Source organism: Archocentrus centrarchus, chromosome 18, assembly GCF_007364275.1.
Source record: "Archocentrus centrarchus isolate MPI-CPG fArcCen1 chromosome 18, fArcCen1, whole genome shotgun sequence".
NCBI classification, from domain to species: Eukaryota; Metazoa; Chordata; class Actinopteri; order Cichliformes; family Cichlidae; genus Archocentrus; species Archocentrus centrarchus.
In genome coordinates this window covers 14,806,564-14,824,999 of record NC_044363.1, presented here as the reverse complement: position 1 = coordinate 14,824,999, position 18,436 = coordinate 14,806,564, and the positions used below count along the sequence as shown (strand labels likewise).

General features: G+C 41.4%; 1 protein-coding gene across 2 annotated transcripts in view; it reads right to left on the bottom strand.

Annotated features, from left to right (window-relative positions):
- LOC115797456 (wiskott-Aldrich syndrome protein family member 3) overlaps positions 1–3,559 on the bottom strand; it is a 47,007-nt gene extending 43,448 nt beyond the window's left edge. For both annotated transcript variants that reach the window (XM_030754037.1, XM_030754038.1), the window contains exon 1: positions 3,280–3,559. The gene's annotated coding sequence lies outside the window, so the exon portion shown is untranslated. The remainder of the gene's footprint in view (positions 1–3,279) is intronic.
- Between the last annotated feature and the right edge of the window lie 14,877 nt (positions 3,560–18,436).

Genomic DNA, 18,436 nt, shown 5'->3' with positions numbered 1-18,436 from the left:
CAGAGTCTCTACACATTAATAAAGCATTTTCACTAGTGATATGTAATTGGCTGTGGTTAAGGCATCAGTAACAGTAAGTGGACTTGAAATACCTTTGGGGAAAAATGGGGGATTATGCACGTAAAAAGGTCTTGAAAACCAGAAAACTAGCCTCTGTGCCCACAGCAGAGAACATGCCTTTGTCAACCAGCACAACATAGCCCCTCCTTTGTCTTTGCCTCAACCCCTGAAGTGAAGTCACTCTGTGCGCAAGCGTGTGTGTGTGTGTGTGCGTGTGTGTGTGTGTGTGTGTGTACAGTTATGCATCTGTGTATGTGTTGTGCTGTGTCCCTGTTGGAGCGTTTATGCTTATTTAGCGCTCACCGTTCTTCGCCCTTATTCTTCGATGATTCGCTTATGTAAGGAATCAGCGCAAGCTTCTCTGAGCACTGCCTCCCATGAATACAGCTGCTACACAAACTCACATAAAAGAAGCCTATTATCTAATCGCCATTCACCCAGGCTGGAGTCTAGACTTGAAAGGATTCACAGAACTGGACTTGCTACATTAGTTCATAACAGAGCAGTTATTTTGAGTGGCCAAATCTTGAAATAATTCTACTTCCTGGATTGTTTGCACTGGCAGAGCCCTCACATTTAATCTCCCATCCAATTTGTCCAGTTATTAGTGTTGCAGCAGAATCACTTGGTAAATCAATGCTTGTTTCCACCTCCATGTTTGTTCTCAGACTCTTCTAGAGTTGCTTTGGACTATTTCAGTAGTGCAAAGCTACTCTAGCAGTAGTTTAAGTCACTACTTAAAAAAATCGTTCTTTATCTTATACTGGGCCTTGGTGCACCCATTAGCTCATCCTCTGCCTGAAACAAGCCACTTGAGCTCTACCCCTGTTAAGAATCATTTTTAAAATGGTGGCATCACCTTATCCATTAGAGCAGGCCCAAGTCAGTTGTTTACAATACAATCAGCGCTGTCGGTGTATGTACAGCTCATGTAGCCACCGTGACATCGCCCACGAGCTCATGAAGTCCTGCGTTGAAGCCATTATTTACAAAACTGACAAAATTTTGGATTCGTTAAGATTTGAAACTAGAGACTGACACAATGAACTCACTAGTAAAGTGTTTACTGAGTTCATAAATCATGGAAGCTGATGGTTTTTCTATAGATTTTTATACAGTCAGATTTCTGTTTGCAATCAGGACAGCTGCCCCCTGCTGGACATTAGCAAGGATGGAGATTTATGGCACTTACGCACTGGCTTCACCTTTTAGATCTGGAAGCTATATTTATCTTTTCTAAACAGTCTATGATACATATGCACTTACTGGCCACTTTGTAAGGGACACTTTTTTCAACAGCTCATTAATACAAACATTGAATCAGCCAATCACATGGCGGCAACCCAGTGCATTTAGGCAGACAGACATACATAAGACAGCCTGCTGAAGTTCAAACTGAGCATCACAATGGGGAAGAAAAGTGATTTAAGTGATTTTGAATGTAGCATGGTTGTTGTGTCAGATGAGCTGGTCTGGGTATTTCAGAAACTGCTGATATACTGGGATTTTCCCTTACAACCATGTCTAGTGTTTACAGAGAATGGTCCAAAAGAGAGAAAATATACAGTGAGCAGCAGCTCTGTGGGGAAATTGCATGTTGATGTCAGTGGAGAATGTCCAGACTGCCACAAACTGATAGGCAATAACTCAAATAACCACTCGTTACAACCAATGTATACAGCAGAGCATCTCTGAATGCAAGTTGAACCTTGAAGCAGATGGGCTACAGCAACAGAAGACCACACTGGGTACCACTCCTGTCAGCGAAAAGCAGGAAATGATGAGTTTATGGCACTCAAATGGCCTCCACAGTCACCAGATCTCAATCCAATACAGAACCTTTGGGATGTGGTGGAACGGGAGACTGGAGAGGATGGGAGTGTGGCGAACAAATCTGCAGCAGCTGTGCTATACTATCATGTCAATATGGACCAAAATCTCTGAGGCATTACCCAGCACTAGCAAACTGTACCTAATAAAGTGTCTGGTGCACATATAGGCTGCATATATAGCATATGTAAAATAACTTACCCTGAAATTCCAGTTACAATCATCACTCTGTGCTACAGGTATCAGTTGAGCTGTCACAATATCCATCATATCACTGCACCAGCAAAAAGAGTTCAGGACAGTCACCAATGATCATTTTTATAGTCAATCTTTCCTGCTGATAATTATTTTGAACAACCGATCAGCCTGTCGGAAACGTGGTTCATGTTAATATAAAATGGTTACAGATTACTTTTAATCAACAAACCGATGAGTCTTTACTGAATCCCATTTTGGATGACAAAGAGACAAGCAGCTAATCTCTCTGCCCCACCCCATTTTTTTTTAAATGTTTGTACCATTATTAACGACCTCTTGCTTATGTAAAACATAGTATAGAGACAATAATCTGCACAAATCCTCCAAGTGGCTGGATTCACGCTGCAGCAGGCCTCCATCCAAGAAATCTGTGTATCCATATATTTATAATTACCGGAGCAACAGGAGCAGCCTCAGCAGCAGAAGTAGCAAGAGTCACAGTAATAAAACTTAGTCATTTGGGTCGCTTTATGGTCTATCTGAGGCCTGTTCCATATCCAATGACATCAACTACAGCATAAATGGTCAATTTAATGCAGCATTTCTGTCCAGATATTTAATTATCTGCAATAAATCCAAGATCATGTATATAGAGACAGAAAAAAAAATGAACCAAAAAAGGTTATTTTAGCATTACGGACAGACAAAAGTGGATCCGTGGCACACACTAATCCCCCTGCACACCTCCAGCATAAGCCCCAGTGCTCTTTTTCTAGACGCCACAAGCTTGTTTGCAGCCAAATCCTACGACAAATTCTCCCAACTGCTGACATTTTGTTGTAAGCGGAGAGGAGGATAGGCACCTGACCAGCGCGTTGGGAGACAAACAGAGAGAGCGAGAGAAAAAAAAAAAAAAAACGACGATCACGATTACTGGAAGGAGAAAATGGTGTGAAAACGGCAGCAAGCCTGCAGAAAAACAGACTCTAATAAATAAGCACGCAGCTCAAAACGCTTCCTCTCGATTACTGAAGTGCGGGCGCATTTGTGTTTTGTGCGTGTGCAGCCGTACGATGGAACAACAACAACAAATGCGCCCTCCCTTTGCCCCATACGTGCTCCCACAAGCAGCGGGCATGTGTCCACACCATTGCAGCCACATGCAAAGCCGATTTTAACCCCCTCTTTTACCTGGCTGCGGGCTCTCCCGTCACCTTCTCCTCCCTGCTGCTCTCTCGGTTATTTAAACGCCTCTTGCCGTTTTCTTCTCTCCCGGTCCCGCATTTCATTTTGGACCGACCATGATCAAGGATCGGAGCGGAGGGGCCGTATCGATGGATGGGTGGATGGATGGACAGATAGATGGAGGAGGAAGAGGAGTGGAAGCCTTTGAAGTGGAGAAATCTGGGTCCCCTGCTCGCGTGGACTGGATTTATGTCGTTTCCAAGGCAGCGTCTGCCGACCCGATGATCGTCAAGCTGCAGCCTGTTGTACAGAGAAACCACTTCCGATTTCAGCTTCAAAATAAAAGTCTGACGTATTCTTATTCTTATTATTAACGCTTCTTAAAGAACCCACTTTGTGCCATCTGATCTGAGAGCTAAAAGCATAAACTACATCTTTTTAAACTTTTATTTTACCAGGTAAAATGTTTGAGAGCCAGTTCTCACTTACAAACATTCTGGCTAACCCGTGTCATCACATTAGTTTATCTGTTTTTATACTTACCCCCCACCTCCTCTTTTGTGCCAGGAATACTCATCCAATATGGACTGTGATGTCTGCAGACATCACTGTGACCTGTCGTGAGAGTCAGGAAAAGGTGCAAGACAGACTGGAGAGGTGAAGGTATATTCTGGAGAGAAGAGGAATGAAAGCCAAGTGAAGTAAGGCAGAATTCATAAAACAGGTGGAAAGATGAACATGCAGAGAGCAAAGATAGTGAACATGGATGAGTTTAAATACCTGGGATCAACCATCCAAAGCAACGGACAGGGAACAGGAGAGGTGAAGAAAAGAATGCAGGCAGGCTGGAGCGGGTAGAGATGAGTGTCAGCAAGAGCGATAGGGAAGGGTTAGAAGACGTTAGTGAGACCTGCTATGACGTATGGTTTGGAGACGGTAGCACTGACAAAAAGACAAGAGGCTGAGCTGAAGGCCACAAAGTTGAAGATTTCACTGGGAGTGACCAGGATGGACAGGATTACAAATGAGTACATTAGAGGGACAGCTCAGATTGAGCGGTTTGGAGACAAAGTTAGAGAGGCAGGGCTGAGATGGTTTGGACATCCAGGCAGGAAGAAAAGAGGAAGACCACAGAGGCGCTTCATGGATTTAGTGAATCAGGACATCCAGAGAGTTGGTGTGACAGAGGAGGGTGGCAGGGATAGGGTGAGATGGAGGCAGATGATCACCTTGAGGCAGATGATCCACTATGGTGACCCCTGAAGGGAGCAGCTGAAAGAAGAAGATAGTCAGTGAAGACTATCATTTCCCTCCTTTAGATAGATATGATATTTGCATATTTCCATTGATATGCAAGCTATGTAGAGTGTGATAAGTCTACACTTTATATGAATTTGATACAGATATGGACTAGGACACTATGACAAGCATGGCTGTTTCTTGAAGTAAGGCTTTAAGGTACACATCTCCAAAGAACAATAAAACTCTCCTGTAACACACACAGAAGTGCACGATAGCTTTAAAGCAGGGAACAAAAGCAACAATATAGCTGCAGTCTTAAAGACAGAAAAAACATGCCGTCATATATACTGACATTTTTGAACTTTAATGTCTAAGTACTATCGAACAGTCGTTTTAATATATTTACGTTAAAAGCCAAAGCTCTCAACAGCAGCCATTTCTCGCTGCTACCTTTCGCTGGCTTGACGCAGCTGTCAGCTCAAACAAACCCAAGGGCTGCAGCAGATTGGCGAAAGGGCGCATGCGCCGTCCGAAGCGTTCCGGCATTCGCCGGCGATGACCGAGGAGCAACACCAACACTCCGCGGAGCAGCATGGGGATGAGCAGGCACGGGGCTCCGCGCCAGGGAGGCAGAGCCGCTGCAGGCCTGTGGGAATACGACACTTCCGTTTAAATACACGAGCACTGGAAGCTCGTTTGGTTTTAATTAATGAACCAGAGCCAGAAAGTATAATCACTATAAAAGTCCAACCAAATAAGCTGCTGCTTCTTCTTTTATATCAATGTTCTATTATTAGATAGTAGAAATTTTAAATGCACAATCTCCTGTAATTAGTACACATTAAAGTTCACTTGGCGTTTGAGATCTTTCATTTTCAGATATTCTGTTAGGAAATAATATACTGAAAATTAAGGTTGATTGTTACGAGAAAAACGCACTTTATATTTGCATCAATTAAATATTTTTATATTTTAAAAAATAATAAAGATAGTGTCTGGACCTTATATTTTATAAATGTTTATGTCCAAAATCAGCAAATTGTTATGTGTTATTAGCTCCTGACTGGTGATTGTCGTGTGAATAGCATATAGTGTGAAGGGACAGGCTTGAAACAGTCGATTAATTTACATCAAGGAACCACCTCCCTAGAGTTTTAACTTAAGCGAAAAGGCAGTTGCATCATCAGTTGACCGGTTTGACCGATATGTAAATTGATATGGGTCCAGGGAGGCGGGGATGATGGATTCATGATGATGGGTGGGTCAGTTCAACAGAGTGGTAGTCACTGAAACAGGATGGAGATGCCGTCTGTGGTCCCGGTATTATGGTGGTGGCTTTGAAGCACCTGGGGACAACTGCCTGGCTCAGAGAGGTGTGGCTCAGAGAGTTGTTGAAGCTCGCCACCAGGTATGTTGTCTGGACCACATTGATCCTGGAGCGTGTTTATGGCACCCTACAGCTCTACCCATCTGTTACCAAACTGCAAAGCCACCTCTGGATAAGAATCAGCTATCCGCTGGAGCAACTTTGCGGTCCTTATAAATAACCTCACACAGTGCTGCTGTATCCTTTTTTGCCCACTGAGCGGCGCTGTTGTTTCATGTTTCACCTTTTCGGCAGGTTTGCGGCTCCTCGGCGTCTGTCTCTGTCCCCGGTGCTGACTTCAGTGACGCCGCAAACAAAGCGCCGCTGTGTCGCTGTCCGTGGTGCTGAGGTGCCACCCGGAAAGAAGCTCAAGAGGTCAGCTGCTTACTTTAGTTTAGTTTAGGTAACAATGGCACATCACTGCCTGCAATGAAATTCTTAGGCCCAGGCCCCTCAATACAACTGCACTACCACTAAAAACAAAACAAAAATAAAAAACCAAAGCAACAACAGCAAAACACACACACACACACACACACACACACACACACACACACACACACACACACACACACACACACACACACACACACACATACACACAAAACTATGATTAATCCTATAAAATTACCCACATGTAATTTTTTTTTTTTTATGTAACCGTCTTTTATATCTTTCAAGCTTTCAACAAGCGTCACAAAGCAGAAAAACACCACTATAAACTCACCGGTGTGAATCACGGTCGCTTCAGCTCTCTGTAGGCGGATTTATGGGGTTCATTTAGTATTTAGAACGAGTCCACTTTTATTTACAGCTGCAGTGTCGCAGCTAGTTGGCTCCATTATGCTTCCCCGCTGTGTAATTCTGTTTAATGGCCTGTAGTAATATAATCAAGAGTCTGAGGGATATACAGGGGACAACTTGCTGTATGAAGTGTGTTTCACGTATTCTGTCGTGATATTCAAGAAAAAAACGGATTTGGAAAATCTAGACTTTCACAGAATGCTTGAAATAACAGATAAACACAGACAGGTGGAAAGTGTCACGCCGCGGTTCTTTCTCATTGCTTGTTGTACTTTGTGGAGTTTGATGGGATGTTTTAAGGTAGTTCGCTACCACTCTGATTACATTCTTTGGGTTGCTCTGCTGCCACCTTGTGGCTTACTATGAGAATGGCACGATAAACCGTGTGAAGATACAGAGACTGTTAATTGTGATGGCCGGTATTCAACTTGAATTCCTTCTTATTGTAACAGGCAAATAAAAGTTGCGGGGTGTGATTTTTTTTTCAGTGTATTTCAATACATATAAATATTGTATACCAGAAAATGTTCCAGAACTGCAGGGCTACACAGAACGTGATTTCTGCATTTAAAAAAAAAAAAAAAAAAGTTTTTGTAGACTCTTTTTCCAATAACTTGAGCACAAACCTGTGAGAAGTGATGATGAGCACAGAGAAAGGAGCATATTTCTTAAATGGAGCGAGATAAATTTGCTTGTGGGTGGAGGTGCTACCTTAAACAAATCAGCAATTATGTTTCTTATGCTACAGTCACAGGAGAAAAAACAATGGTTGGAGCTCCAGCACAACCAGAATCATTGCAAGTGTGTGCAATCGGTGTGTGATTTTGTTGCCTTTGAAACAGTAGCCTCAATGACAGGGACCAGGTCTGCAACCACTCACAGTCAGTTCCCTTCTTCAAAGCAAATTTGGTGCATCAAGATGGCAATAAAATAATGGACTCGGTCTGCTCTCAGTTTGCAACTAAATGGAGTCAGGCTGACAATTGCATGCTGTTGTTAGCCTGACACAGTTATTTGCCATATTTGCCATATTATCAAACCAACAGCTTTGATAATATGGCAAATAACTGTAATAAATAGCAAATCTATGACATAGTTGCTGCAGGACAGTGATTCAACTGCAAAATGACATAGGTGCTCAAAAATCTTGCTTTAATATAGGAATATAACCAGAACAGGCAACTGGCAACCAATTGAGTCAAGTCTGTTAGTGCAAAGAAATGTGTTGCAGACAAGCCGCACTCATCAGTGCACACTGACTCACGTTGATTGCAATGTGTTGGCAATCTGTGCTCATAAGTTATTTGCAAACATTTGCCAATCAGTTTGATGACTGCAGTCAGGACTGAACTTGTTTGGAGATAGGTTGCTTCCTGTCAAGTGATCTATGCACTCACCTTGAGACTGAAAGTGGTTGCCCGGAGGTATTGCATCCAACCCCTGAGTGACCAATTGGACACCCACAACTTGCAATCAATCACTCAATGCAAAAAAAAAAAATAATTCAATGCAATCCCTGGAAAACCACTCATTTTTCCAAGTCACAAGGAGGTTTCCCTGTTAAATCTAGCTCCACCCTCGATACATTAGTTTTGAGTAATTCACAGATCAGTATTATAAACTAAGAATGAGTGGTTGGAGCTGTGTTCACAACCACAGCTATATTAGAGATATCCACTCGTGCTATCGACATACAGAGCCAAGAGTAGAAAAACATCCAAAATGGAGAGTACAAGTTACAAGTACAAGTTATTAACTCGCCCACTGATACGTGGAATTGAAGTTATGCTTTTGGTGGTGTTGGTCTGTCTGTATGTCTGTTAACAGGATAACTTGGAAAATTATGAAAGGAATTCAATGAAAATGTCTGGAGTTGTTGAGGGTGTTACGAGGAACTTTTTGGTGGTGATCTGGATCCAGGATTTTGTAAAAATATTCTTATTAGGAGTATTAGGAGAAGTCAGAATCCTCTAAACAGAGGGTGTAACATGACCACTCTACTGAGCGCTCTTCTAGTTTGGATGTGTCACCACTTTGCTAAGGTCTGGGAGAAGACTCAAACTGTTACCCTCAGATGAGAGGAAATTAATTAGGATGTTCAGAAAGAAACCTGGAACCACAAAGAAATCATTAAACCCCTCCAAATTACCACGACATTCATGCCCATGATGAGTAGATGTAAACTTCTGACCACAACTGTATGCTGGCACGGTAATTGTGTGGACCCTTTCAGCAAATAATACTACAACTTTATCAACCAGGAAAAGACACTTTTCAGTGGACTGTTAATAGGGTCACATTTTCGCTATAGAGTCGAGCATAAGTGGTTTGAAGTCCCATTCAGAGCACCAGCATCCATCACCAAACAGCTTGAAGCCTCTTTAAAATTGAGTACAGTGTGCTTTGTAAGAAATCTCAGCACAAGATCAGGTAATCACTGAGGATTTGATTAGCAGCACTATACCAACCCTGCATAGACCCGGAAGCTTATCCACAATCATGTTTTGTGCTCCTAGTTCTCAAGAGCTTGTTCCCATTATAAAAGCTACAGAACACACCTAATTCTTTTGTAATGTAAAAAAATAAAATGGTGTGCTTGACCACTCCAGGTTTACCATAGGTTCATGAAACCAAGCGGGCTACACTATACTTATGCCAGCATGCGTATAGTACTCATATCATGATGGGTTTCACTACATGGCTCACTGCGTGGAGTGTGACACTAAAGCCAAGAGTTTAATTATCTCCAGGTTCAACTCTGTTCATGAAACACTTTGGATAAAAGCTTCCACTGATTGGCAGAGGTTTGCAGCAGAATTAGCATAATACTAGAGCAGAGTGAGATGCCAGAACAGGGGGGGTGGGCCCTGTATTGTTATTATCAAATTCCCCACATTACATAGCTAGGTGTTAATCATAAGAGAGGAGGGACGATTGTAGTTTGATGACAGAAAAAAGAAAGAAATTCAATTTAAATTCATCTCAGTCACCTCGTTCAAAGTAGTATTTTGGGGGTTTTGTTTCTCTGTTTCTTTTTTTTTTTTGGCTTTTCTTGTTGTCACTGTTTTTTGAACACTGTATTTGTGGTGCAAGTTCAAAAGAGGACTTGTGGCTCAACCAGGTCCAAACAAGACTTATAGGAAAGTGTAAAGTACAAAACAAAGCCTGCTTTCCATGAAGAGAATGGACTCAAATGTGGAAAATGTACAAATGAGACAGCTGTCCACACATTAGAATAATATTTTAATAAATAAATAGCAGCATCACACAGAAAAAAACATCATATGGATGGTGACATAAATCATTGTATAAACTCATAAAAATGTGTCATAGACAAACATTCACAATTAAAATGGTATTAAAAAAACAAAGAAAACAACCACTGTGTAACACAAAAAAGTTCAACGCATAAAAAAAGTTCAAACCTACAAGCGCCAGATCATACAAGAATGAGACAAACCAGATTTGTGTTGATGCAAAACAGCATCAAAGGGTGTTTAAACTTTGGGGCTCAAGAGTGAATGTTGGTCGCGATGACGTTGGATTTGGAGTCGCTGGGTTTGTCAGACTCTTGATCATCCTGCTGCTCTGGCCACGTTCTGAGCCGTTCAGTGACAGAGTTGTTGGTTTGGGAAGATCAACAAGAGTGTCTTTCAAGAAGCTCTACTGAAAAGTGTAATCAGCATAATTTCCACTGCATTTTAATCTGAAAACCATAACATATCGTGAGCTCTTGGATTCTTTTACATTTTTTAACCTCCCTCCAAATGGTCAGGAAATTACAGAAATTATTTTGTATTTAACTGCAGCAATTTATTGCTAATTTTGCAAGCTAGAAAAGTAGATTATGACATTCTCAGCAATATGCCTATTTGACTTCTTGCTAAGTCAGGCTTCTCTCCTTTTGCTCCTGCTTAATGGTGAACAGGCTGTGTTACCAAACTAAATTATGGATCGGTTGCTTTGCTAAGGTTGCTGAGAAGAGTGGAAAAAAGTAAATTTTTTAAAAACTTTTAACAGCCACTAGATCATCAACAACCTATCGATGCTAAGGGTAAAATTTGAAATGGGTTAAAGTCGCCCACTTTTTATAGAATTTCTACCTGTTTGGAAGATATGGAAAAGCTTTTAACAAACAATACATACAGTGCCAACATGAATGTAATATCTGACCATAACATAAGTCACCAGTGACCTGTTCAGGCCTGGAGTAGAGTTAGGTTTACATTTATCCCTCTGATCAAAAAGCATGCATGCGATTTGATTTGAAAGCATGTGGTTATGATGCAACCCTAACCCTACCCTTTGAAGAATTGCTGGGGACCAGTTGGATGCTAAGAGACTGTGGTCTTGATTGACCATTGCAGACTACACTTAAAAGCAGGCCGAGTAGTCGTTCCTGTTATGCCTCTTTAGAGTCTGCTTGAAATCCAGCACCTGGGGATTATGCATGGTTGGTGCACTGCAGTCTCAATTCTCAGTAGAGAAGTCTGCATGGTTACAAAAAGCAGGCAGACATGTGGACATTCACATGGACCCTCCCACTCACTGTCTGATGATGAAATTTATGTCACTTGGACCTGAGCAGACCTGAGCAGACCTGCAGACGTGTAAAGTATAATCCCGGCTCAAGTGCCAATGCAGATGCCAGTCTGCAAGGTTTTATTCTATTCTATTCAATTCAATTCAATTTTATTTATATAGCGCCAAATCACAACAAACAGTCACCTCAAGGTGCTTTGTATTGTGGGTAAAGACCCTACAATAGAGAAACAGAGAAAACCCAACAGTCAAAACGACCCCCTATGAGCAAGCACTTGGCGACAGTGGGAAGGAAAAGCTCCCTTTCAAATATACTATCTAAACCAATTGTGTTAGAAATTATACATTTAAAGGATGAAAACACCATTTTTTAAAAAAATGGCTTTTGGGTTACTTATGTTATGTATTATTTATTTCAGGGCAGCACGGTGGCGTGGTGGTTAGCATTGCTGCTTCACAGTTAGAATACCATCTGGAAGGCCTGGGTTTGAATCCACCTTGGCCTGGGCCCCTCCCTCTCTCCCTGTGTGTGGAGTTTGCATGTTCTCCCCGTCTCTGAGTGGGTTTCCTCCGGGTACTCCAGTTTCCTCCCACAGTCCAAAGACATGCACTTACTGGGGTTAGGTTAATTGGAAACTCTAAATTGCCCATAGGTGTGAATGAGAGAATGAATGTGAGTGTGAAAGGTTGTCTGTCTCTCTGTGTGAGCCCTGTGACAGGCTGGCGACCTGTACAGGGTGTACCCTGCCTCTCGCCCTATGTCAGCTGGGATAGGCTCCAGCCCCCTGCAACCAGGATAAGCGGAAGTGGATGAATGGATTATTTATTTCAACCAACTTTGTATCATTTAAAGTTTTTTGCAAGCAATTTTTTTTTCATCTGAATTGAGCCGTCTGCTACAAAAATGTAAAAACCCCACCGCCACGTTGATGACGTATTACCATGTAACCAAGCCGTGATCCTTCATCTTGTTAGTGTATTCAATAGTGGATCTCAGAATATATCATAGCCCAATTTCTTGTGTTTTTGCGATATCTATTCGATTACACTTATTTGAAAATGTCTAAGTGGGCAAGGAAAGATAGGGGCACACGTTGTGCTGCTTGGAATTCCGACAAGTCAAAGCCAAAGGACAATATTGGGGTATTTGAGTTCCCAAATCCAGTGAGGTCACTGGAGCAGCATCCGGTTTGGTGCGACCAAGTGAAAAGTGCCTGGTACTAAGGTTGTGTTTAAGCCAGGGACGTCAAGGTTTTGTGCTGCACATTTTGACACATCTGCAGTATCGAGCCTGCATTACATACAGTACTCACATACAAAAAAACCCAGAGGCTGCAAAAAAAAACCTTGCTGGTTGAAAAAGCTTGTTCAAACCTGGAACTGATGCCAAAAAATCCAGTGGATGGGACATTAAGGGTACTTCGAATGCAGCACAACCACCCAGGCCAAGCAAGTCAGCTCCACAGCTGTCAGATCACTGTTTAGCTCATAATGCTGGGTGTGGAGCATCCACATAGCATTACTCAGGAGGAAGCTGTGAAACTTTGTGATGCTGAGGTGAGTTGCTGAAGATTTCCAGTCAGTAATTGTTACCGTTGTTGTAAATGTTGTTAGCCAGTGTTGCTGAAACTGGATCTACTCTGAGGCTTAGTGAATAAACTCTCATACGATGTGAGAATGTAAAATGTGAAACTGTTTATCAGAGGGAAAGTGTGATTTTTAGGACACTCAAGGCTAATATTAGCTGGCATAATGTTAGTTTATAACCAGCTGTTGTTGGTTAGCCAGTCCTTGGCTGTTTCTCAATATGCATACTTGTGTACTTGTGAAACATCATCAGTCTCAGTACATCCTTCTATTGAGGATGCATTGGTGGTGACTTGTGTGCACTTTTCTCAACACTCAAATACACAAGTTTGAACTTGGGGACTTGACAAGTACGTACTTCCCAAGTACGGGGGATTATTTTTCAGCTGGAACACCAGCAGACTTGATGACATCACAGCTCAGCTCCTGTGTTTCTATCGCCTTCCAGCCTAAATTTACTGAATGCTTGGCTTAAAAACTTCATCTGTGAATATAAACACTATACAGGTATACACAGGTCAGCTGCTTACTGAACAAAAAACAAACAGGTCAGATGTTAAAATGATGTTTCTATTCCAGATGACTTACGCCACTCACAACAGACAGATGATGCTTAGAATACAGTCGAATAAATATAAAACATTTAAAACATATAATTTGATAATTTATGGAGCAGGCTTGTCACCAGTCGTCACGATCACCATGAATAGCACCAACATGCCGTGATTTTCCCTTTCCCGGTGAAAAGGCTCTTGTGTTCCTTCCTGAGTAAAATATTTTTAATATCAGTTTTACCGATTTGCTCAGGAACAAATAAAACACTGAAATAAACCAAACATCAGCCATTAGAAATCATCTGAGTGAATTATATCTGTGTTTAACTTCCACTCAGCTGCAAAAACCAGTGGGAGTTTTGAAAATGATGTCCTGGGAGTCAAACGTTTTCTCCGTGTATAGCGAGCCTCGTCTGGCTGACGAGCGGGCAGCTGCTGTTAGAGGAGTGGAGTGGACGTCTCCGAAAACGACGGAGCCGTTTTGCAATTAAGCAATATCTTGATAAACTGAGCAGATATTTGATGTTTACACATCTACATTCTTGCCTGAAAACACCGTAAAAGTTTATTTTGTTTCACAGAAGCAGTAATATTTCAAAATTTACTCATAGTTTAAGTGGTCTATTCTGCCATTGCTGGGTTTGAGTTTCATTCGAAATGCATTCTGGGATGCATTTCAAGAACGAACTTGTGGTCTTGAGTATTGAAAAACGGTTCTTGTCAGCTATCTCGAGATGGGAAGGTTGTATAGGCATACCTGTCAAGTTTTGTATTTAAAAATACCGGAAATTTTCCGCTGCTGAAAATAGAGGTCACTATATGACGTCATCCCCTAATTTGCAAAATTATTCATTTGGATGTACTGTAGTTGCAATCGAGGCTGCAGGAGAGAGGGAAAAACATCTTTGGAGAGACAAAAAGTGAAGAAAAAACCACCATAAATATGTTTAGAACTACAAATGAACTTTATGAAATAACTTAATAACTTTAATGCTTTGCCTAGACACACATTACATAGATCAATTTTGTCCCGTATTGTTTAATGTTAGAATATCAAATTTAATGAAAACACTGTGGGGTGAGACTGCTAGCTACATTCAACCCTCCTCCTTTATCTGGGCCACTGTTGCCAACTTGTGTAAGAAAACTCGCTGTCGGCTGTCTAAACGGTTGATAAAGGCCAAAGCGAGGTCCGGGGATTGGACGAGTGTACGAAGGGACACAGTAAGAAGGCTTTATGTACACAGAACATGGTGACAGCAGAGGATTTCACTGTTGCTAGTCGCTTTATGGGAAAAAAAACAAAAACGCTAAATTGGCAACACTGAGCCCAACTGAGGTCCAGTTGTTTTTACGGGGTTGTTCTGGCTGTTGGCATTAACCTAGTGACAATTCAGTTTGGAGCGGCACAGGAATGCTTTAAAAAAGTTTGAAAATTGAAAACTGAAAATACGGGAAAAATACAGGAAAATAAAAATACGGGATGACGGCGGGACAGAGGGGTGAAATACGGGAATTTCCCGGCCAAAACGGGAGACTTGACAGGTATGTGTATAGGTAATCTGCTGACAAAAAAATAACTTCAACAATATTGGGAACAGACATGTTTATGCAAATTTTTGTGTGTTAGAGCCCTGACTTCAGTTCAGGAAATGAAGCTTGAGGTGAGCAGGTAGAGTATGAGGTGGAGATGAGGGAGAAGAGGGCAGTGGTGGAGGAGGCAGATAAAGCCTCAGGTGTAACTTAAGATTTTTCCAGTTCATCACTGATTAAATCAACCAACTCATGAGTTTTTTGTGAGAAAGGTTCAATACATCACTAATCAGTACACTGTACATGCTGTTTTGTTTGATTTTATCCATGGTAATACATCATCAAAGGGAGATGGCACTTGCGGGTAGTTTTTAGCAGACGACTGATTAGTGCACAAAAAAAAAAACGGCTTCTGCTCATCAGTTGATGAGACATATTAAAAATAACATTGTTGTTGTTTCTAGGGGGTAATTTACAATATATCAGTGCAAAGTACTACATTGGTAATGTGCTTATCCTTTAACATGAAATGGATGCTGGTGTAGCATATCATTTTACACCAAAATGGAGGAGAAGCTGATGTGTTATATTGCCAAATTTATCAGCTACGCCAGCTAAACTCATGCATAGTGCTAAACAAACCAAAGCCCTATTAGTCTGACACATATAATAAATATCTGTGGCATCCTGTACTTCATCAGATACTTATAATACTGTAAAGAAACCCTGAAAATACAGTGGTAATTTTCTGCCAGTACATTATCCCTTTTTATTTTAATTTTTTAAACGGACGCTTTCATAAATAGTAAAATTTTTACTGATTTTTCAATTTTTTTTTTTTTTTACAGTGTTTGCTACTGTCACTAAGGTTTGTGCCAGTCCCCCCCACTCGCCACAATAACCACTACCATGTCAGTCTCACCTGTCGTCATGTGCTAGCATGTGAGAGTATGTGTGAGTGTATTAAAAAGTAGCTAGTTAGCTTAACTGGGGCTTTACTGAAGCTTCAGCACTCTAATTCACTGGTTATGGCCATAATAAAAGTCCTCATAAAACTTCTACTAGCATAAAACTACTACTTCCACTAGCATGCTATTTGGATGCTAGTTTGTAGTATACAAATAGTGGATAACCTATACAGAGGCATGTGTTGGATTTTTATAATAAATGATAAATAATGTGTTATTTAGATGCCCTGTGACAGGCTGGCGACCTGTTCAGGGTGTACCCTGCCTCTCGCCCTATGACAGCTGGGATAGGCTCCAGCCCCCCTGCGACCCTGACCAGGATAAGCGGAAGCGAATGGATGGATGGATGGATGTTATTTAGATGTGCTGCTGAGGCTAACGGGTTCACGCTGCTTTCTGTATTTATGGTAGGCTAGGCTAACTGCGTCCTGGCTTTGCTAATGGTCTTCTAATCAAAGCAAATAAGCATATTTCTCAGAATGTCAGTGTGTTCCTTGAATATCTGTGTAAAGACAAAACTCACTGTAAGCATAAAATGAACTATACTAGATAAAATGTTTCAGTAAACATGAGATACAGCGCATTATCATCCTTTTCTGTTTTTCTGTATCGTGCTGAAGCATTTCTAGCATTTTTCTTTGTACTGAAAAGAAAGTCTGTCAAAAAACGGCTCCAGCTATGTCTATACACAGCAGGCCTGGATCGAATTAGTCCCTGAAATCTTTCAGGTGCTTTTCCAAAGTGATTTCTTTCAGTTGTACAGACAGGATTGGCATCTGCAGTGACATTCCCGGTTCAATCCACAGTGCCGGACACAATCAATAAAACCAAGAAAAGTTACTGAACTGATCTCAGATTGCAATTTGAACCAAGCCTGGTACACACACAGGTACACAAGAAACATAGTTATTACATTATGACATACTGAGTTGGCTGGCCTGGCTGTGGCTCATGTCTAGATGGATCAAACACGATCCATTCAAGCAAGTTCAGAGAGTCCTCTCTTCTCCTTTTTTCTGTTTTTCCCCTTGTTTACACTGTTGTGGTATTTGGGATGTCGGGGATTAAATGTCTGCATGCTGTTTACTTGGTGTGTTTTGCTGATTGCTCTGTTTGTTCTTCATTTCTTTCCTGCACTTTTCCATAACTTTCAAATACTTCACGAGAAAACAAAAACCTAAGTGAGGCAGAGAGGACCTTTTGAACAACACTTCAAACATGCATGACATTTGTGGGTTAAGCCTCATTGCCGGTTTGCCGACTTTAGCTCACGTAGACCTCTCCTTGTGAAGAGAAAAGTGGTGCCAACAACCACCGGTTAAGTCTGTAAGCATACAAATAGTGGATAAATTATACAGAGGCGCATAGAATTAGAATAAAGGCAGTTATTATGGTTCATTCTAATTGTATGCAGAGGTGGCTGCAGACCTCAGGCTCCAGGTTCGATTGATCACATTGCAGGCATTGACCTTTACTCTTTACTTTTGAAGGGTTGTGATGGGGGGTTATAGGTACCAAACATTCAAGTGTTTGTAAGTGTGATATTTATATGTTTGAGGGGATTATTTTAAAAGTTAAATATTGAGCTCTAGAGAAACTATCATCTACTTTGCAAAATTAGTTATTAACTGTAAGTCAGTCGGTGCTTTTATGTTTAAAGTATTCCAGTAGTTCAGTTTTAGACTTCCAAAAAGGCCGGGGGTAAAAAAAAAGAGGAAAACTAAACAAACACTGGTCAAAAAAAAAAAAAAAAAAATGGAAGCAGTGGAGACAGGGATAGTTTCCCATACTTTACATCAGGGCTCTTCAACTCCAGGCCTCCAGAGCTCCTGTCCTGCAGGTTTTAGATGTGTCTCTGCTTCAACACACCTCAGTCAAATATAGAAGTCAATAGCAGGACTGCATGCTGAGAAGGTAAGTCAGCCATTTGATTCAGGTGTGTTGAATCAGGAACACATTTAAAACCTGCAGGACAGGGGCTCTGGAGGCCTGGAGTTGAAGAGCCCTGATGTAAAGTATGCATCTTTTATTTTAAGGGCCTACTTTCAATTAAATTCTTCTAGTATACTTTACTTCTATTAAGAAGTGGTGTGATTTTTTTTTTTTTTTTTACTTTGAAAAGCTCCAGTAAACTGTTCTGTAAACTGATGATCCCTGGGAATATTAGCCCAGCTTTTAATTAAAAGTTAAATCTTCTATATAGGGCAGCACGGTGGCGCGGTGGTTAGCCTCTCTCTCTGTGTGGAGTTTGCATGTTCTCCCTGTGTCTGCGTGGGTTTCCTCCGGGTGCTCCGGTTTCCTCCCACAGTCCAAAGACATGCACTTACTGGGGTTTGGTTAATTGGTCACTCTAAATTTCCCATAGGTATGAATGTGAGTGTGGATGGTTGTTTGTCCTTCTGTGTTAGCCCTGTGACAGGCTGGTGACCTGACCAGGGTGTACCCTGCCTCTCGCCCTATGTCAGCTAGGATAGGCTCCAGCCCCCCCACACCCCCGCGACCCTGTACAGGATAAGCGGAAATGAATGGATGGATGGGTCTTCTATATATATTCATATATTATCTAA